Genomic DNA, 22,908 nt, shown 5'->3' with positions numbered 1-22,908 from the left:
GATAATATCCACGCCCACTTTTTATATATATAACATTTTGGAAATACACAAAAAACCTGATTATTTAGTAAATAATACACCTAGAATGTTGAAATTTGACATGTGGACTGATATTGAGACTCTTGATAAAAATTTGAAAAAATGGGCGTGGCACCGCCCACTTGTGATTAAATCAATTTTACAAATATTATTAATCATAACTCAAAAATCGTTAAATCTATCGTAACAAAATTCGGCAGAGAGGTTACATTTACAATAAGGATTGCTTTGAAGAAAAATTAACGAAATCGGTTAAGGACCACGCCCACTTTTATATAAAAGATTTTTAAAAGGGTTGCGGACGAATAGCTATATCTTTGCAAAAAAGAGCTTTGTATCAATGGTATTTCATTTCCCAAGTGTATTTATAACAATAAATAAGAAAAACTTCAAATTAAAAAAAAAACGGGCGTGGCACCACCCCTTTTATGACTAAGCAATTTTCTGTTTCGGGAGCCATAACTCGAAGAAAAATTAACGGATCCTAATAAAATTGGGTACACAAATTTTCCCTATAGCAGGAAATATTTCTAGAAAAAATGGACGAGTTTAAAAGAGTCGTAGACTAGAATAATAAGCTATAATTTAAAAAAAATTGGTTTGAATGAATAATAATTCACTTATAAAGTTATATTGTAAGAGGAAATGGGGAGAATTTTTTTTTAAGTGGGCGGTGCCACGTGCTGTAGAAAAGTACTTTATCTGAAATGAACTGTACAATTAAAGGTCACGCTGAGTATATAATGTTCGGTTAAACCCGAACTTAGACATCTTTACTTGTTTTTTCTGTAACTTAATGTAAGAACATTGTTCTCGTTGATAGAACATTTGTTCATATTTTAAGACCAGCCGTTCTCTTTTCAAGAAAATGGTGTCAGTTCAAGCACAAAGTTGTTGTACTAAGAACTCGTCGTTCATTTTTCAAGAATAAAATGTAAGAACAAGAAAAGCTTGTATTCAATTCCGGTGGTGCTGGATTTTTCAACGGCGTTTTTCTCTGAGTGTATTTAACGTTAGAGAAATACTATGATTTTTTATTAGAATTATAATATAGTTCTCTAGTGCATCTCTAATCAAAACTAGATTAGAAAATTAGGTTAGAATGCGATTAGAGAACTATTTGAGAACACTGGAAATGCAATGTTGTCACAGCTATTGATTATTTGCAGGATATGATCACTCATCCTTAGTGTTATACAAAAGTATTAAAAATGGTCAAAAGTTTTGCCAAAAATCAGTTTTTCATTTGTAATAATTATAAGTGAAAAATTATTTAAAAAAAAAATTAAAGAGGGAAAGGGAGCAAAATGTTTGCATACTATTTGATTGGAAAACGTGCCCTCATTAGTAAAATGGAAGCACACCGAACTTTGTGCAGATCTACTGTGCCCTCATTAAATTTCAAATCAATACTAAAATACTGAAGGGATAAGTTACAGCGAAACTTTAGTTTAGGTTAGGCCCTGATGCAATAAATCAGACAGGTGAAGTCAATATTACCAAATGGAGTCGCACTTGACAACACCAGCCCTCATAAATTAAAGTGTTGCTGCTTGACTTGTCTGCAATGATGGTTTTTATTTTTTACTGTAATAAAAAATACCCTTCTCAAACATGAGGTAACGTGCGGGAAAAAAACACCTGCGGTCTGTATTTCCTTTTGAAAATGGTTGTTATTTACTTTTGTACATAAAATAAGGCCTGCTGGCCTTTGGCGTCGATTCCGAGGGCATTATTTCACTGCATCTGAATTACGAAGCTGCTTAGAGGAAATGACAATATTCTGGTCAATGGCACGGAATGGTGTGATCTTTAGTCTTCTTGTTATCTTGACTTTGTTGACTTCCCTCCAACTTCCTATACTTTTCCATCCCATTTCCTCTGTTTTCCATTCTCTTTTCTTTATTCTCCTTGTTTCGAATGTGAAGATATATCGAATTTTGCTTTTCTCCGCACATCTCATTACCACGGTAGTAAAAAAGTAGCAAAATAATACCAAAAATTGTCCCTTCTTACTACTTTGAAATTCATGACCGGATTACGAGGGCCGTATTATTTTTGTTGTTGTACTACTGACTTCACCTGTCTGGTTTTATTGCGTCATGGGTTAGGCTTTGATTGATTATAAGAAGCATTTGAAACATTCTCATATCAAGTATAAAAGCTTATAACCCATTAAAAGTTTTCGATATAACAAAACAATGAAAATTTAATTGATTTTAACTTTTGAACTTTTGGAAAATCGTTTTTTATCTCGAAATTCTACCTCATAGTCGAAGTATACTAAATTAAATGTTGTTCCTTGCAGTCAGACGAGAATTATGCCCACTACATTGGGCACCGGTTGTACTTGACCTGTTGGAGAAGCTTCCTTCAATTGACTATACTGACGTTGGTTTTCCATTCAAAAATTCGAGAAATTTTGAATAAACATACCAATGTATACTTATTGCAGCACTTGTTATGAATTTGCTCAACATTATTCTGTTTTCGTTTAAAAAACGAACTTAATTATAGAAACTGTATTTTTTTTTCTTAATTATTCATGTTATTTTGTCCGGTTGTTGAACCCATGACCAATTAGAAATTGAGGTTAAAGTTCTATTAGAACTTTAACTCTTTTCTCGATATCGAGAGCAAAGTTCCCTTTTTTCGCAAATCGTCTTCTAACTTTCGGCGGGAATGATAGCAAACATATTATTGAGCACCATCGAAAGACCATCTAGTACAATTGCGTTAACATAATAGGCTAGGAATACATACATTTTTAATATAAGCAGCAATAACTTACGTGGCTTCAGTTTTCATTAGGAACAAAAGCTCAAAGTTCTTTAGGGCGTTCCAATGAGCTCTGGATCACGATCAAATCTCATTTGAAAGATCCAGCAGCGCTCGAGTTGCATCATCTACTTACATCAATCAAAATAAACATACAAAGCAGGTTCAAGGAGTTGGCAATCTCCAACTCAAACTCCTTAGACAACTGCAAGATAACTAAGAGAACCTTTCTATTTACAATAGTAGGAGAACATACGACCTGATTTCAAATAAATTTGAATGTTTAAAAAGAGATGCAAAGTTTAATATAATAAATTTAGTTAAAGAATTTATAGATCACGTCTTTTAGGTGTTTCTTGTTTGTCGGTCAACTCTCGCTGCTTGTTCATCTCTCCGCGCTATCACCAGTTTGTCTCGTTCTCTGCAAACTAACAGAGTTGCCAGACTCCTCTCCACAGGAGAAGGGTCTGCGGTATACTCTACTGATCCGAAAAAAACGGATCCTACAAGCTCCGAGCTCACTGTAGCGTTTTTCAAGCAGTAGTAACATTGGAAGAAAATAGCTTCAACTGCAGCCGCGTCAACTTTTATATTGACAGCCAAGCAGCAAATAAAGCAATAATCTCGCATATCACAGCATGTAAAAGTGTGTTAGAGTGTAAGCAATTACTGGGAAAAATCGGGATAGGGAGAAGGATACATCTATATTGGGGCCTAGGGAATAAGGTAATAGATGGGAATTGACAAGCGGATGCACCAGCTAAAGAGGGCGCATCCCAACCTAACCTAACCATGCATGTCAATGCAGTGTTGTGTCTTTTACACAATTTCATCTTAACGCTCCGGTTTTTACATTAACAAATAAATAATATGAATATTAATGGAACCGTTTCAAGATCATTTAAAAATAAAAGTATTTCAGGGGAGTATTTTTTATCTCCGCCACTGCAAACATTTCGCGATTTGTTGGCACTATTCTAAGATTATTTTCTGGACGGTCTCGGTCCTGTTTTCAAGATCATATATTGGTATATCGCAATAGCTTTATGTTGTATTTTCTTCGTGCAGACTGGCCCGCGGGTATTGGCTACTTTTACTAAAACATATGTGAAAGGTGAACACACGTTTAAATCCATAACCAATTAACGTCTCATTAATACTTCAGGGAAGACCTTGATTATGACAGTCCACTTAAGGTGTAAGTGTTGTTGCTCAAAATTTGGTGCGCTGCTCCCAACTCTAGCTTTGTACCAGTGCACGATGGAATATTTTCAGCTTGGAAACACATAAAACTAATTAAGTGTTTGCACTTTTCATTAAAAATACATTCATTGTACACGTATCCACTTAAAAACACAATTCAACTGTGCAAATACACATGGGCAAGTCCTTGGTAACGGCGCAACATTCGCACGCATTTCAACCTGCATAAAAGAGAACATGAGCAGCGGTCCGGCACAAATCATCACAAAGCACAAGGCGCCAGGTAATGACGGAATACCCGCCGGCCTATTTAAGCATGCATCAACTCCTATGAAAAATGTGGTCGGATGCGTGCATGCCTTCAGATTGGTACTTAAGTGTACTCTCAATTACTTTGGAATCAGCCTGCTTAATATCGCGTATAAGATTATGCATAGCGTACTGTGTGAGAAAAAACGTACTTAACAGACTTTTGACAACGAATATTCCCAATTTTGAACTTGTCTCTTTCGTTTAAGAATGATTTTTTCTTTGAGTGTTTGCCATTGAAAATATGTTCTTTGCGAGACATACCTCAAGTTTTAGGTCTAGTCCAGGAAAGAAAATTTGCATACCTGGAATTTTGAATACGCCTTCAAAGTCCTGGCTAAGGGACCAGAAACCCCCTTTTCATAAGCGGAGGCGTATACCGGTACATGACTTTCCCTCTGTTTATTCTTCTATAAATTTTGAGGTCATTCAATAGGGTATGTGCTTTTATCGATGTACAAATGTTAGTTTTAGAGCAGAAATAGAAAAAAAGTACAAAATAATCAAAACTCTAAAGAGGCCATATATAATTTAGCTTCAAAAACGGACGAATGTAATAAATCTATTGAAATTTGGATAAGATATTCCCATTTTTTTATTTTTTATTTATTCCCATTTTACCATTTCTAGTCGACAAACATATATTTTTCAACCAGATAAGATTTACAAGAAAAATACAAGCTACCCACACGGCATTTAGATGATTAAATTTTGAATTTCCCTACATATAAATACAATTTGATTCTTCTTTCTGACTAAATAATGAGTTATCATACAATTGAACAAAAGAAATAATCAAATATGAATACCTTTGATGATCAAAAACTGAAAATCATTTTTCGATCACGTTTTGGAATCATTTTTGAAGTCCTCTGATGATTAAATTTTAATATTTAATAAAAGTCAACAAAAAGAATAATCAAATATGCTCACCTTTCGATGAACAAAAACTGAATATAGTTTTTCAATCACATTTTGGAATCATATTTGAATCAAATGTGTTTACTTTAGGTGATCAAACATTTATAATCATTTTTAATTCAGCTTTCTGAATCTTTTCTGACTATATTTGTTAACTGAATAATGTTTTATACTTGTAAAAATTTTACTTTTCATTGAAAAACTTATTTTTTCACATACACACATTTTTTCAATCATGCAGTTCAGAAAAAATATGTATATAAAATTTTTATTATTAAGACATTCTTCAAGACAATTTAATGCAAATGCTGCTCATTCCCGAAGATTTCCCCAACCATTTCTCCACCTTCTCAGATAATACATTATAGTTGGACAATACAAAAGTTGTGAGCTATTTGACCAGGTAAGTGAAACTCTCTTGACATATGTACCTGGATATGTCTTCAACATCCCGTACCATATCGTAATTTAAGATATTGACGATCATAGCTGATGTTGGATGTTGTAGTCGCAGGTGAATATCGGTCAAGTTTGTTTGCGAGTGACCTGTGGTTCAAATAGCTCACTTCCGCATGCTTTCTTCCCCTGATGAAATAAGATTATTATGTAGTATCTTATTTTGAATGAGATATGAAGAATAAATGCATCATTATCGCATTCAAAAATGAGTCAAAAATCTAAACCAAAGCGATTGAAATATATTCACGAATATGATCATAAAATGACTGTGAAAAGCAGTCAAATATTACTCTAAAACAATTAAAGCTCAATTTTACAATGATATCAAATATGAATAAAAAGCGTTTCGAAATATGAATCATAAATGATTATTCAAGAATAATCACATTTATGGTACATTTTTCTCCCGACGATACGCTAATATTCGAACAGAAAATGCTTTTAAATTTGAACGTTTTTAATCATCTTAGGGTATGATATTTGAATATTTTTTGATCAAAATTTTCAAAAAATGCTGGCTGGGTATGTAGTTTGTATTGTTTTCTTTTGTGTCTTCATGTTGTGTTTAAAATTCATATCTTGTTGAAATCAGAACTGATTTTAGATTTTCCTCAGATAAACCTTTGTATATATAAATAAAAAGGAGATACAACAATTTAAATTTTCGTCATATATGTAAGATTTCCCTAACATCTCCAAGAATCAATTAACTGTTTATATGCTACTGAAAGCCCAAAATGCCCTCTTTCTGACAACATATAAGTTTTGTTCTTTGGCTAAACAGAAATAAAGTTATAGGCCAATATATGGATCAACTAATGAAAGAGAGGTAATGGACTTTTAATTTCAAGGCAGGATCAATTTATAAAATCTGTCTTTTCCAAAGTTTTTTTAATGCTAAATAAAAGTCCAGACTAAATCTTTATATTAATACGCTAACAAAATTTCCATACAATCAATTGACAGGCTGTTTCGCATACTTAGCTAACGTAAAATCATATAAAAGTTATATGAATCGATTCGAATTGATCAGCCGCAGTACATAGACCTATTTTTGTTAACAAATATTACTCTGTTTGTTTATAATTAATAGAAAAAGTTTTTTGTAAATTCGAAAATCTGTGCAACTATCGAAAATGCCATCTGTAGGACCCATTATGTTCACAAACCCCCCTGAGTACAAAGCTCCAAATGCTGCATTGTCGCGTTGCTCAAATCTTTCATCTCTACATATGTATATATTCGTACCCGCCAAGCGGTGAAAGAACTAATGCTTCACTCATTTTCAGTTCAAATCAAATATTGTTTCCCGTTGTTGCCACTTACCTATATTGGTCTGTACCAAAATCCTTAAAAAATTGTTCTAAAATATTTGTTAGGGCACAAAAAAACTTTAAAGAGAAGTAATGACTTAACCGGCCTATTTTTTTTGACAAATTTTACTTACACGTAAAAGCATGGGTCTTTATTTAACAGATTATTTGTTTTTCATTTTAGTTGCTTAAAAAAAATTAAATCAGAAATATTTATATTTATTTATAACAATCAATTGCAAATTTGACCCAAATGTTTTTTGCATTTCCAGATTGAGCATTAAAATTTTAGATATAGCACGTCTTATAGTGAACAAAAAATAAATAAATTTGCTACAAAGATATTACATTAAAATTTGTATATTGTCTTTTATGCTAATTTATTTTGATATTTCTTATTTTATTTTATTATATTATCTTATATTTCAACTTGGCGGCCACCGTGCTGTGACGGTAGCGTGCTCCGCCTACCACACCGTATGTCCTGGGTTCGCACGCCGGGCAAAGCAACATCAAAATTTTAGAAATAAGGTTTTTAAATTAGAAGCAAATTTTTCTAAGCGGGGTCGCCCCTCGGCAGCGCTTGGCAAGCGCTCCGGGTGTATTTCTGCCATGAACAGCTCTCATGAAAACTCACCTGCCTTGCAGATGCCGTTCGGAGTCGGCATAAAACATGTAGGTCCCGTCCGGCCAATTTGTAGGGAAAATCAAGAGGAGCACGACGCAAATTGGAAGAGAAGCTCGGCCTTATATCTCTTCGGAGGTTATCGCGCCTTACATTTATTTATATTTCAACTTAATTTATTATTATTTAAATGCAACTTGATTGCATCGGAAAATTTCACGTTGTATATTAAACGAAAAAAAAGACCCAAAAACGTTTTCGATTTTAGGTCGAAATATTGCACAGGCAGTACATTACCTACTATATTTATTATTAGGCTAACTTTGTTGGATTATATGCCCATTAATCGGATGCTTAGATCCTATAATCCTAATTAGTTTATTTCGCTTAAAGTTATGAAATCAATTTTAGTAAATATGTTTGCGTGAATAATATCAATGTTTTTGTTTGTTTTTCTTTTCCTTTTAGTTTATTCTGCTTTGTTATATCTTAGTATTATATCGTTCACAGACGATATTTTATGGTAGATATGGTCATATATATTCATGAAATGGAGTGTTCACAAATTTAATATAAATTAATTACGTACATAGATCTGAATTGCAATCTCCACATTAAATATCCTAACATCATAACATGAACCTTCATATTTCACAATAATAACATTAAAACACGCAAAAAGTCTAAGTGCACTTATTGCGTTTTTATATGGAACTGTTTATTTATTTCACTTAATTTTTTCGCACTTTAAGTATTTTATTTTTTTTCTTTCATTTCAATTTTTTTAGTAAACTCTGCCTTCTTTCTCATTACATATTTTTTTTATATTTTTATTCTTTATGAAGGTATCCTCTATTCTATTCGAAATTTTCGTTTTGTGTCACACTTATATACATACTACAAATGTACTTATAAAAAGTTAAACTCGGTAAAGCGCCAATTACATACCTAACGGGTGGCGTGAAATAGGCTAAATTCTTTTAGCACATTTCTTCATTTTTAACTAAAAGTTCGTGTTTTTTGAATTATGACGCTATTGAAGTAAATGGGCGATATGTGTATATGGGTGATATAGGCCTACTGGGGAACCGAGCACACAAAACTAACTTTGGTAGCGCCCAACGGGGACCTCCCGGGTGGTGTGGAAAAAGCTAGTTTTCAATTTAATTTCAAGTAATTTCACCATAATTCCATGTCACTTTCTTTTGATTTTACATATTTTTTATATTTTTGTTTAAGGAATTCCATACCAAAACATTATAATTACATTTGAAAATTTTGTAGAAAATTTAAGAAAATACAATCAAAAATTACAACGTCTTAATGAAAAATTTAAGTAAGTTAGACCAGTTTGCTATATTTCCACTCACTGCTTATCTATTAACGCATTATTGCACTACCCCCAACACTGGATGCATAGACTGAGTTGAAAAAAAATGCAAATTGGTCGAATCGCCTGTGGTCGAAAGGCGATACTAGTACAAATTAAAGAAGAGATACAACAATTTAAAGTTTCGTCATATTTTGTAAGATTTCCCTAACATGTCCAAGAATCAATTAACTGTTTATACACTGCTGAAAGCCAAAAATGTCCTCTTTCTGACAACATATAAGTTTTGTTCGTTGGCTAATCAGAAATAAAGTTATGGGCTAATATATGGATCAACTAATGGAAGAGAGGTAATGGACTAGACAAATTTTAACCACCAATAAAAAATGTTACCAGCACTTTAGTAAACAGACCTACTTATTTTACAAAGTTTTGTTAACGCTAAATAAAAGTCTAGAATAAATTTTATTAATAGCAAAAATATAGATCTGGTTTTAATAGCGCAACAATATAAATTAACTTTAACTTTAACTTATATATATAAAGTTATATTTTGTTATTAAGACATCAAAACTCGCAAACCGATGAAACATTTCTTTGAAATCATGTGATGATTCGTAATGAAGCTTATTTGGGATTGGCCCACGTATAATTAAACAATTGCATGGAATTTTTTTTTTGAAAAAGTATAGCAAAATGTTTTGTCGAAGCGGCGCTCATTTCATTTCGCTAGAATTTCAACCAATACATTTTAATTTGTTGTTTTGATGGAGCAAAATCTGTTTGTTCAGCTAATTAAAAAAAAACAAAAACAAGTAAGGGTTTCTAAGTTTGGGTGTAACCGAATATTATATACTCAGCGGGATTTTGCATAGTACGGTGCATTTCAGATAAATTACTTTTTCGAATTTTGTTACGAGGGATTTATTTTTTTGAGGCTCTGGAAATGTTTTGTAGTGTTTGATCGGAATAGGGGCGTGGACCGCCCGTTAAAAAAAATGTCTCTTAATTTCCTCTTACAATAAAACTTGGTAAGTGAAATATCATTAATACAAAATTTTTTACGCTAAGATATAGCTTATTATTCTAGTTTACGACCCTTTTAAACATCTTTTATACAAAAGTGGGCGTGGTCTTTAACCGATCCATTTTTACTAAAAATATTTCCTGCTGTAAGAAAATATGTGTATCCAATCTTATTACGATCCGTTGATTTTTCTTCGAGTTATGGCTCCGAAACATAGGAAATTTTTGGTCATAAAAAGGGTCGGTGCCACGCCTATTTTCAAAAATTAAACTTTTTTCCATTTTCGTGTTATAATTCCACTTGGGAAATGAAACACCATTGATATAAAGCTTTTTCTTGCAAAGATATAGCTTATTTTATTCGTCCCCGATCCTTTTCAAAATCTTTTTCTGTAAAAGTGGGCGTGGTCCTTCACCGATTTCGTAAATTTTTCTTCGAAACATTCTTTATAGTAAAGGTAACCCTCTGTCGATTTTTTTAATTTTTATCAGGAATCTTAATATCAGTCCACACATCAAATTTCAACATTCTAGATGAATTATTTACAAAATAATCAGGTTTTATGTGTTTTTCAAAATGTTATATATGTAAAGGGTGGGCGTGGTTACCATTTAAATTAAAATGTTCCTTTGCTATATCAAATTCCTGAAATCTTAAATAAAAAGTTGTTTCTTTATTTTTATTCACATGGCTCAATTAGGTATAAATAGCGCCCACAAAATGTATCTCGGTGTATTTATTACTTAAAAAGTGGTAGAAAAAGTTTTAAACTAATATGAGTCCGCGAAATCATTTCACGCTGCTATTTGTCCTTAGCTGCCAAAATACACGAATAGAGTGAACTCCACATTCGGTAGCGATAATTAGTGATGACGTCTATCAATGCGTTGACGCCTTAGTCAATATAAATTCTGTGGTTAATACCTAATTGAGTTATGTGAATAAAAAATAAGAAACAACTTTTTATTCAAGATTCCAGGAATTTGATATAACAAAAGAACATCTAAATTTAAGTTAAAGCTATACAAAGTCAATCTTGTTATACTCAACGTGCTTTGCCAACAGAAACGCCATAAACAAATCTTTATACATATATAGGGTTCCTTGGTAAATTGGATGGTAATCACTCTTTACTTTGGAAAACACATAAAACATGATTATTTAGTAAATTCATCTGGAATGTTGAAATTTGATGTATTTAATGATATTAAGATTCCTGATAAAAATTAAAAAATCGACAGAAAGTTTGCCTTTACTATAAGGAACGTTTCGAAGAAAAATTTACGAAATCGGTGAATGACCACGCCCACTTTTATAGAAAAAGATTTTTAAAGAGGTCGGGGACGAATAAAATAAGCTATATCTTTGCAAAAAAAGGCTTTATATCAATGGTGTTTCATTTCCCAAGTGGAATTATAACACGACGAAGGAAAAAGTATAATTTTTGGAAATAGGCGTGGCACCGCCCCTTTTTATGACCCAAAAATTGTCTATTTTTCGGATCGTAATAAGATTAAGTACACATATTTTCCTTATAGCAGGAAATATTTCTAGTAAAAATTGATCGGTTAAAGACCACGCCCTCTTTTATATAACAAATTTTTAAAAGGGCCGTAGACTAGAATAATAAGCTATATCTTAGCGAAAAATAGTTTTGTATCAATGAATTCAGAGAAGTTTTATTGTAAGAGGAACTTAAGAAACATTTTTTTAACGGGCGGTGCCACGCTCCTATTCCGATCAAACACTACAAAACACTTCCAGAGCCTCAAAAAAATAAATCCCTCGTAACAAAATTCGAAAAAGTAATTTATCTGAAATGCGCTATACAATTTAAACTCCCGCTGAGTATATAATATTCGGTTACACCCAAACTTAGAAACCGTTACTTGTTTTTGTTTTTTTTTAATTAGCTGAACAAACAGATTTTGCTCCATCAAAACAACAAATTAAAATGTATTGGTTGAAATTCTAGCGAAATGAAATGAGCGCCGCTTTGACAAAACATTTTGCTATACTTTTTCAAAAGAAAATTTCCATGCAATTGTTTGTTTATACGTGGGCCAATCCCAAATAAGCTTCATAACAAATCATCACATGATTTCAAAGAAATGTTTCATCGGTTTGCGAACTTGGATGTTTTAATAACAAAATATAACGCCCTTTCTTTATATTGTTGCGCTATTAAAACCAGATCTATATTTTTGCATTTAATAAAATTTAGTCTGGACTTTTATTAGCATTAAAAAAAATTTTGGAAAAGAGAGATTTTATAAATTGATCCTGGCTTGAAATTAAAAAGTTTTCAGATGTTAAATAGGTCTGTTTACTAACATTTTCCGGAAAGTTCGGGTAAAATTTTTTATTGGTGCCTAAAATTTGTCTAGTCTATTACATCTCTTCCATTAGTTGATCCATATATTGGCCCATAACTTTATTTCTGTTTAGCCAGAAAGAGAGCATTTTGGGCTTTCAGCAGAGTATAAACTCTTAAATGATTCGTGGAGATGTTAGGGAAATCTTACAAAATATGACGAAAATTTAAATTGTTGTATCTCTTTTTTAATTTATATGTACAACGGATTGTCTGAGGAAAATCAGTTCTGATTTCAACAAGATATTAATTCTAAAGAAAACACATGAAAACGCAAAAGAAATGCATTTTTCTTGTAAATCTTATCTGCTTGAAAAAAATAAATAAATACATATATATATATATATATATATATATATATATATATATATATATATATATTTGTCGACTAGAAAAGGTTAAATGGGAATATCTTATCCAAATTTCAATGGGTTTATTATATTCGTGCGTTTTTCAGCGCATAATTATATATGGCCTATGGACCGTTCGTATTTTATGACCAGTTTGGTATTGATGTGTGAACCTTCTGTGCTCATTTCAAGAACTATTTGTACTTGATTTAAAATTTTTCGTTCTTACGCTTCGAGATCGAAGTGTTGTATGAACGCAAAAGGCTAGTAAAATCAACCGAAATACGGGTCAATTAAACCGAAATGTCTGTTAATTTTTATCCATCGCAACAAGATGTTGAATCATTATTAGTCAAATGAACAAAAAAAGTTGTTGCGACGGCTTTGTACGAAAGTAGCTATGTTGTCATATAAATAAATGTAAGGCGCAATAACCTCCGAAAAGATCTAAGGCCAAGCTTCTCTTCCAATTTGCGTCCTGCTCCTCTTGATTTTCCCTACAAATTGGCCGGACGGGACCTACATGTTTTATGCCGACTCCGAATGGCATCTGCGAGGCAGATGAGTTTCCACTGAGAGCTTTTCATGGCAGAAATACACTCGGAGCGCTTGCCGAACACTGCCGAGGAGCGACCCTGCTTAGAAAAATTTTCTTCTAATTGAAAAACCTTATTTCTAAAATTTTGATGTTGCTTTGTCCGGGGTGCGAACCCAGGGCATACGGTGTGGCAGGCGGAGCACGCTACCATCACACCAGGGTGACACTTACTAACCGAACGTCAATTGGGCTTACATCAAATATGCTGGCACACATTAAACATTATACACTTTATTATTTTGTTTTACTAAACCCACTTTCATCAAATTTTATATTTTATAATTTATTTAATTTATAGTTTTGAACTTCGCTTTGCAAATAGAAATGAAAATAGTAGTCACAAAACTGATTCTTAATTCTTTCAGTTGCAGCTCAGCTCATTCTCAATTTCTTCCCTCGCATGTAGTTGCCACACTTGATTGTTTCGAACAAAACTTGTATAAATGTTTGACATAACATTTTAAATAGAGAACTTGTAAGTTATAGAAAAGTAGAGAATCAAATAGCTAGAAGGTAATTCACCACTGGAGTAACTTTACATGTAATTCGGCAAGTTTAATTTTCGTAACACTTTAAGTTGAAACGATTCCAAAACAACTCAAATCTTTATGTTGTCGGAAACATCAACATTAAAAAAGGATGTTTTTTATTATCTTAATAAATCGTTCCGGGCAAATCAACATCAAAATCTTAGAATCAAGCTTTTTCAATTAGAAGAAAATTTTCTAAGCGGGGTCGCCCCTCGGCAGTGTTCGGCAAGCACTCCGACTGTATTTCTGCCATGAAAAGCTCTCAGTGAAAACTCATCTGCCTTGCAGATGCAGTTCGGAGTCGGCATAAAACAAGTAGGTCCCGTCCCGCCAAATTGTAAGAAAAATTAAAAAGGAGCACTTCGCAAATTGGAAGAGATGTTCGGCCTAAAATCTCTTCGGAGGATATCGCGCCTTACATTTATTTACATATGTATATGGCAACGTAGGTACTTTCATACAAAGCTGTCGCAACAACTTTTTTTGTTCATTTGGCTACTAAAACGGTCAATTACGAATCAACGATTTGTGCGCAGTTGACTCAACATCTTGTTGCGATGGATACAAATTGACAGAAATTTCGGTGAATTGACCCGTATTTCGGTTGATTTTACCAGTCTTTTTCTTTCAGTGTACCACGACAGGCAGCGCCATGAACGATATCAATGCATTGCGTTAACGCAATTGCGTACAAAAACTTTTTGGTTTACTCAGTTGTGTGCTTACAAAGAATGCCTCGTGACAGCATTACAATTAACTAGAAGACAATTAGTTCATGACGCCAGTGCCGAATGGTGGTGCTCTTTTGGTCAGGTGTTGCCAGCATAAACCAATTTTTTTGTTACTTGTACGTGAAACTAATCGACTTTCGCGTGAAATTGCTTTATATTTTTTTACAAAACAAATCCTTTTGAAAAAATTCTCTTTAGTCTCTTAAGCTGCAGTATTTCAATAAATAGCTTAACTGTTTAAGCTCACACGATAAGTCACATATTAAATTGTTACCTGATGCATTCACAACGGGATTAATGTAGGTTGCAGCATTCATGAAAAACAATTTTAAAAAAGTCACATAAATACAACTTTTGTAACCTACTTTTAGGTATAGCAAATTGAAATCCTCTCAAACTTTGTAAATTTTATTTAATTTTTGAAATTGTAACAAAAGTTTTACATTTAACGTTTCAATGCACATCAATGCAATCAATTTCTATGAAATACAGGTGCGCAATAGTGCATTTCATATATATAAAATACTCTGTATATACAGCAGTGAGCTGAAAATTAGCATTGGCAAGTTTTATCAAATCTTAGTCAATACAATTTTTTTTTCTTAAGAAGAGACTTCTTTGAATTTGAAACAGAAGCCAACCTCAAAAATGTTTTCCAAAAAATCCCAGAAAATTTCACGAAACTTAATTTTGGGAGTTCTCTGTTTATTTTTTTTTTTTTTTTGGGTACCCAGTTTTGTGTCAATTTTGATCAAATAAAGTACCAGTTTTAGGCATTGTATTTTAACACTTTTTTTGCGAAGAGTGTTTTCGATTTTTCTCCATACAAAGATCGAACGTTTTTTTTTTTTTTATATGGCTCTCTATAGCTCACAACAATATTACTTTCTCTCTCAACAATCGTTCGAGCGCTGAAGTTAGATGTCCATTTACAAAACACATCTAGAAATTTAAGTTGTTTTAAACATTGCATATCCAAGCGGAGAGTATTAGCAGTTTCCACACAACAATAGCAAGACATATGTATATATAATACATACATAGAAGGCAACAAATAATATTTCACACACATAGCCAGCAGCTAAGCTCGAAGAGAATATTTCACACACATGTACACAGAAATAAATAGCGCATATGACCTTACATAAACTACAGATATACATGCATATAGTCTAATCAAATTTGAGATGCATACACGAGAAATAAATTAGCACCTATTCGAGACGGCTGTTCGCGAAGAGTCTAGACTCTAGGAGAAGTATACGAAAGAAACAACTGAGAGCATAAAAGCAGCGCCAGCTGGGGAAAAGGTAGTTAGTTTGATTTTAACACGCTAAAGTGAAGTAAGCGTGTAATTCATTTGTGAAGTACTATTACGAAAGCAGCGTTGTTAATAAAGAAGATTTTACTATACTGAATATTTGAGTTATATATTCGACAGTTCAGTGATTTTAATGTAACAGAAGGTGCAGAATAAGCTATGAATTCCTAAATTCGCTATTGTATCTATGAAGTGCACTATATTTATCTTTAAAAATAGGATTGTATTGCATACACAAATGCGGATACATAAAAATATAAGCGAACACAAAAATAGCAGTAGAAATTAAACTGTTTTTGTTTTTATCTATTTTTCATAGTTTAAGAAAAAAGGGCCACGAAATTTTTAACAATGCTAACAAATCTGAAAAACATTTTCGTTAAGATTTTACGAGAAACTCGAATTTTTAGAAGAAGTTTTTGAAATTAAAAAAAATGTATCTCAAATTTATGTTTTATTAAAACTTTTTTCTCTTTCATTCATTTTGGTTTATTTGAAAAAATTACCTCAATAAAAAAAAAAATTGAAAAGATTTTCGAAAAAATTCGAAGTATCAAAAACAAAATTTCGAATTTCTTTTCTAAAAACTCCGCATGTGGTTGAGTATGAAGTTTGTAGCCCTATAAAAGCAAAAATTATAAAACAGTACAAATTCGCATAAAGTTTTGACACATTTTTTTCGAAGCGTGTTTAAGATTTTCTTCGATGTGATGCGGAAGAAAACAATTTTTGGAAAAAAATTATCAACAATCAATGACTTATAACCGGTACTCAGAAATATGCTTAATTTTTTAAATACAAAATGCAAAACTTTGTTTTTTTTTTGAAATCTCGAATTTTTCTGAAATTGTTTTTGGAATTTTTTCGCAAGGTTTCTGTTTTACAATTTATTGAAGATTTGTCTAAAGTCGAAAGGGAAGATCGCCCTAAAATCTCAACGGAGGTTATCGCGCTTTATTTTTTTTTTTTACACAATAAAAAAGTTATTAACTAAATATAAATGCGAAAGTTTTTTTTTTTAATTTAATTTCGGCTTTTTCGAAAACATTTTCCAAACTGTTTTGCAGAGATTCAGTAACACAACTATTAAAGTCACTCCTATTTCCGTGCTCGCAACTGTATATGTATATGTATTTGTTTTTGTATATTTAATGACAAAGTCAGAGTGGATTACTTCTCAATAAACAAAAATATTACAATCGACGATATCTTTACGCAACAATTGATGTTGATATTTAAATTTTTGTAGCATACATACAATTATTGCAGATGCAGAGGTGTATTTTATGACGGTATAGTGCGACTACTTGCTTTGAAGAATTATTTGAGGCTCTGACTATATAAACTCTGCTAAGGTGGGAGTGTGCGTATTTTAAATTATGTTCAAAATCTATTAAAGAAAAATGCAAACAAAAGTTTGGAGATATTGTGACAAATTTAATATTTCAGGATCTATTAGTATCGATTTGCGTCACTAAACAATTACTATACACAAACCATAACATTAATTCGCTACCAACCAATAGCTATAGAAATTTACACCTCAATGTAAATGAACAGAAGTTTTTTTAGAGGAGGGTATTGTACCGACTTTTGGGAAATTCCTAATAATTATTTTGCAGCTTCTGTTAACGTTCGAATCTCTGAACTGTCGAATAAATAACGGAAATATTCAGTATAACAAAACGTTCTCTATTTAGACTACTTTGGGAGTAGTACTTCACAATTACATATCGTGTACTTCACTATAGCGTGTTAAAATCAAAACTGATTCATTTTCGCTTGCACTGCGCTTCTTTTATACTCTCAGTGAGCCTCGTTCACCTATTTCTCATAAGGTCTAGCTTCGACGAATATGCCTTCTGGAATAGTTGTATCTCATACTTGGTTATTTAGCTATATACATGTTTATCTGTAGTTTATGTCTTTCTTCCATCTAATACTAGGTTCAAACACACACCAAATTAGCAATTTACACTGTTTGGGCAATTTACTACGCAATTTGTCATATAACAAATTGTAATAATAAATTGCCAATTTAAAAAAAATTGCGTAATAAATTGTTTCAACCTGCAAATGCAACATTGTAAAGTGTGTTTATTGAGTATATTTAAACGTCGCTTACGCATGGCTGAACTATATGGTTGGCTCATTTCATCAGCTGATTTTATGTCTTTCATTTCACTGGAGTAGGGACTGTCAAACGAAGATGGCAAAATCAAAATGAAACCAAAACATTGAACACATTTTCTTACAACACACAAAAATTTCAAAGTTTTATGTTTTCATTCCATTCCATTCACCTAATACCAACACGCACATTTTGACAGTCTCAACAAAGATATGTTGTTACTGTAGAGATGAGCCAACCAGCTATCAAATTACTATTGTGTAAGCTAAATAGAGTTGTATGAACACCACTCAATTTAAATCGAAATAGTCTCAATTTATTTTTCTGTTTGAACATAGTATAAATTTAAATAAATTATAAAACAAATCCTAATTTATATGAATTAATCGGGGATTGCCCGTATTGCTTTAAATGTATGAACATTTATTTCAAGCAATTTTTAATTTTATAGTTTGTTTAATAATTTGGGAAATATTTAAACAACGTGATATCAGGACGGACAAGGCGACAGCTGTTTCGATTATACCTTGTAAATCTCTTCAAAGCCTTTTCTCCCGGGAGTGGGAGTCGAACCCGCACTCCTACGATAGTTGAAATGCTTACAAACGCATTCAGCTACGTCATGCCTTAGTTGTTGTAAATTTTTTCCCAATTGCCTTATTTCGCATATATTATCTTCCACACATCACATAATTCTTATGTAGTTATGTGTTGAAGTTATGCATGTTTGTAAGGCGGTTTCATAGAAACTTGGTATTTTGCTGTTTTTGTTCTATTTATAGAACTACCACGAATTAACCAAATGTTGTTTCTCTATATGAATTAATCGGGGATTGCCCGTATTGGCTTAAATGTATGAACATTTATTTCAAGCAATTTTTAATTTTATAATTTATTTAATAATTTGGGAAAATTTTAAACAACGTGACATCAGGACGGACAAGGCGACAGCTGTTTCGATTATACCTTGTAAATCTCTTCAAAGCCTTTTCTCCCGGGACTGGGAGTCGAACCCGCACCCCTACGATAGTTGAAATGCTTACAAACGCATTCAGCTACGTCATGCCTTAGTTGTTGTAAATTTTTTCCCAATTGCCTTATTTCGCATATATTATCTTCCACACATCACATAATTCTTATGTAGTTATGTGTTGAAGTTATGCATGTTTGTAAGGCGGTTTCATAGAAACTTGGTATTTTGCTGTTTTTGTTCTATTTATAGAACTACAACGAATTAACCAAATGTTGTCTCTCTATATGAATTAATCGGGGATTGCCCGTATTGGCTTAAATGTATGAACATTTATTTCAAGCAATTTTTAATTTTATAATTTATTTAATAATTTGGGAAAGATTTAAACAACATGACTTCAGGACGGACAAGGCGACAGCTGTTTCGATTATACCTTGTAAATCTCTTCAAAGCCTGTTCTCAGCTTGAAATAAATGTTTTCATACATTTAAAGCAATACGGGCAATCTCCGATTAACTCATACAAACAGACAACATTTGGTCAATTCGTTGTAGTTCTATAAATAGAACAAGAACAGCAAAATACCAAGTTTCTATGAAACCGCCTTACAAACATGCATAACTTCAACACATAACTACATACGAATTATGTGATGTGTGGAAGATAATATATGCTAAAGAAGGCAATTGGGAAAAACTTTACAACAACTAAGGCATGACGTAGCTGAATGCGTTTGTAACCATTTCAACTATCGTAGGAGTGCGGGTTCGACTCCCACTCCCGGGAGAAAAGGATTTGAAGAGATTTACAAGATATAATCGAAACAGCTGTCGCATTGTCCGTCCTGATGTCACGTTGTTTAAATTTTTCCAAAATTATTAAATAAATCCTAATTTAATTAAACAACGATTCGAACGGCAAATGCACCTAAAGGGCTGAGATAAGCAAAGAGAGGAAGAAATATTTTAGTGTGAAGAAGTGGAACAGGGAGAGAGTTATTTGTAGAATTCACATTTTCATATATGTGTGTATGCATTTAATATACCACAAAGGACAACAACAACAACTGGCGACTAAAACAACAACTATTATCACCGTCAATTACATCCCCTTTCCTGCTATTGGCAGTTAACAACAAAAACTTAAATAATGTAAACACCAACACAACTGACATTTACAACATTTGTCCATATGCAAGTTTGCGTGTAAATGAGAAATTTCAATTTTGCACGTACAAGTCTCATATTGCCGCTATGGGTGCAAAGGTGATACTGAAAATTGCAAATGATACTCGCCCACTACATACCAAATAGTGCTCAATGAATATCGTCGATGAGCTCTGAACTGTCAATGCTGTTGTCATATTCAAAGGCGTTGCAAAGTCTGAAGTGGTTAAATTAAGTAGGAGGCAGAAGATGGCCCTAAGGCCTTATTCAAGGTATTACTACTGTGAAAAGTTGGCCAATCCTGATAAGGCGCATAATGGGGACTTGTACTTGAACCTTAAAACCAGCTTAACTGATACGAAGAGCGTTTGCTTTTCGTGATTGAGGCTTTTAAGAACCCAAACCACTTTAACCTTCGGTTAGGTAGAAGTGGCCGGTCCATGGGGACCTCACATAGACTTAATGAGTCCGTAGCGTTACCAGAAGTTTGTTTTAACAACCAAACTGACAGACCCTATCAAAAAGCACGTCGTATGTTATAAAATTACTCCGTCCTTTAGGCAAATACTAGAAGCTTCCTAGGACTTAAGTGCTTCTAGATCTGACAGCTGAATCACTCCTAATAGCTGGAGTCTTAGCCTGGCAAGCGCAGGGCACGAGCATAGAACGTACTCGATCGTTTCCTCCTCCAAGCCGCACTTCCTACACCTGATATCACTGACCAAGCCTAATTTAAAGGCTCGTGACGCCAGATGGCAGTGTACAGTCAGAATACCCGCCATGAGTTTACAGTCCCTTCGTTTTAATGATAGAAGCAACTTTAACGTTAAAATTGTTAAAAGTCTGTGGTACGGAGTGCAGAGCTTATTCCTGCTTGGCTGTCAGGTTAATTTGGTGTGGTTGCAATATACTTGCACTAAAGTATTCCTTACGTAAAAGGCGCTCAAAATCACGGTTCTTGAAGATTAAACTGACGCTAAGTTCTATCCCTGACCTGTAGAAGAACAAACAGCTGAGCAGTTTTCTTTTGCATCAAATAGGACTCTTTGAATCAGAAGTGCAACTTCTTAATTTACAGCCTTTTCTGACTTGTGTGGTATGAGATGGCGGAATATCTTCAGTACATACATATGACCTGATTTGATTACTATTAGGTATTATGCTTTGAGTAGAAAGTGGAAATGATGACTTTACTATCTTTCTTCTCTGTCCTAAATATAATGGAATGCTAGTGCATTTCTGTACACTTTCGCTAAGACAAGGTATGCGGCTTTGGGTATGCATAAGAGTAAGTGAAGGCTTGGATCAGATAGGCGTATTTTGGTCACAGTATTAAGTGAAGACTTTACTATTCTTACAGTTAAAACAAAAACGTAATCCCGAAACATTTTTAAGTCATCTCCTCTGCCTACGCTGGGTATAGCAGTTTAATTTTGGGCTTTACAACCTTACCAGCCTTGAAGAGGATGCGACAGTAGGTTATCTGGTCATCTGTTTGGCCTTTGAAAGATTGAGGAATGTCGCTAAGGGCCCAAGCCGTATTCAGTGCGAACAAGTATTAGCCATGGTGTAACTTCAGGCCTCACTGCGCTGAATCAAAAACGAAGCTGTAGACTTTATTGCCCCTTCTGCCTTAAAAAGGATCAGGTATTATAACTTTGAGTCAACAGTGTAAGGAGATTTAGATGGTGGATTATTTTCTGGGCTTCTGCCCGGCTTTGTATGGGATCAGTTATAAGAACTTTGTTAGAAGAATAAGTGTAGGTCTAGACGCCGTTAGAAAAATGAAACTGTTGAACATCCCTAGTGTATTTGTACGGCCTTTGCTTAGAAAAAGTACTAGGCGTTGGGTTGGCAGCATCACTTCTGGCTTTACAGCCCTCCTATCCTTGTGAAAGTTAAGACGGAAAAGCATTTTTGCACGTCACTCCCATTTTTAATAATATCGGATATGAGTTTTGGGTTAAAATGTAAGCATTTGCTTGATTGCCTTCCCGCATTGTCGATGTCGAGTACGGAGAAGCAATTTCACACCAACGGAGTTTAAATCGTTTTCCACTTGGTCCTTCCAGCGGAGTGGGGGCCGCACTCTTCCTCTTCTTCCATAGGCGGGTCCCGATAAGTTCGAATCTCACCAAAGCTATAAAAATAACCGAAACTTCTTTGGAGGATCTCATACAACGAACACAATTCAAATATTGCCCCATTGGGCATACCATTACACCTACATTACATATACAACCCTGCCTGAATCCACTACATATGCCCTTAGTATTCGAGTGGTGTTCAATAGTTTGTTAAGTTGAGTGTTTGGAGATTTTTGTCGGCACCGGACATTGTTTTCACAAAATGCATTGAAATAACCCAAAACTGAACTCGCATTCAGCGTGCCACATTTCGAGTACGCGCACATACACAAAAACACACATACCTACACACCTTTAGCCAAGTGTCAATATCTGCCGTTAGCTGTATATACGTTTTACTTGCATAAGTTGCACTTTGCCAATCACACAACCCTTTAGGTGTACTCGATAACACCCGCAGGTATGCACTTAACCTATTTTGTTTGAGTTTGGCTTGATTGTAACGGATAAAGTTTAATATGAAATAGTATGAGTGAATTTTACTAAGAATATCCATATTTGTGAGAGCTTTTGGTCACTCAAGTTGTTGGAGACGAAGAACTTTCGTTGGAATTGGCATTGGAACTGCATCGGTAAGTCAACG

At 33.5% G+C, this 22,908-nt stretch overlaps 1 pseudogene; it reads left to right on the top strand.

The window, feature by feature from the left end:
- The window catches only part of LOC137254131 (piggyBac transposable element-derived protein 3-like), a 79,070-nt pseudogene that overhangs the window by 1,796 nt on the left and 54,366 nt on the right, over positions 1 to 22,908 (top strand).

Source organism: Eurosta solidaginis, chromosome 5 (genome assembly GCF_040869045.1).
Source record: "Eurosta solidaginis isolate ZX-2024a chromosome 5, ASM4086904v1, whole genome shotgun sequence".
In the NCBI taxonomy this organism is placed as follows: Eukaryota; Metazoa; Arthropoda; class Insecta; order Diptera; family Tephritidae; genus Eurosta; species Eurosta solidaginis.
Note: the sequence above shows the minus strand (reverse complement) of the source record. Positions and strands in the feature narration are given on the sequence as shown.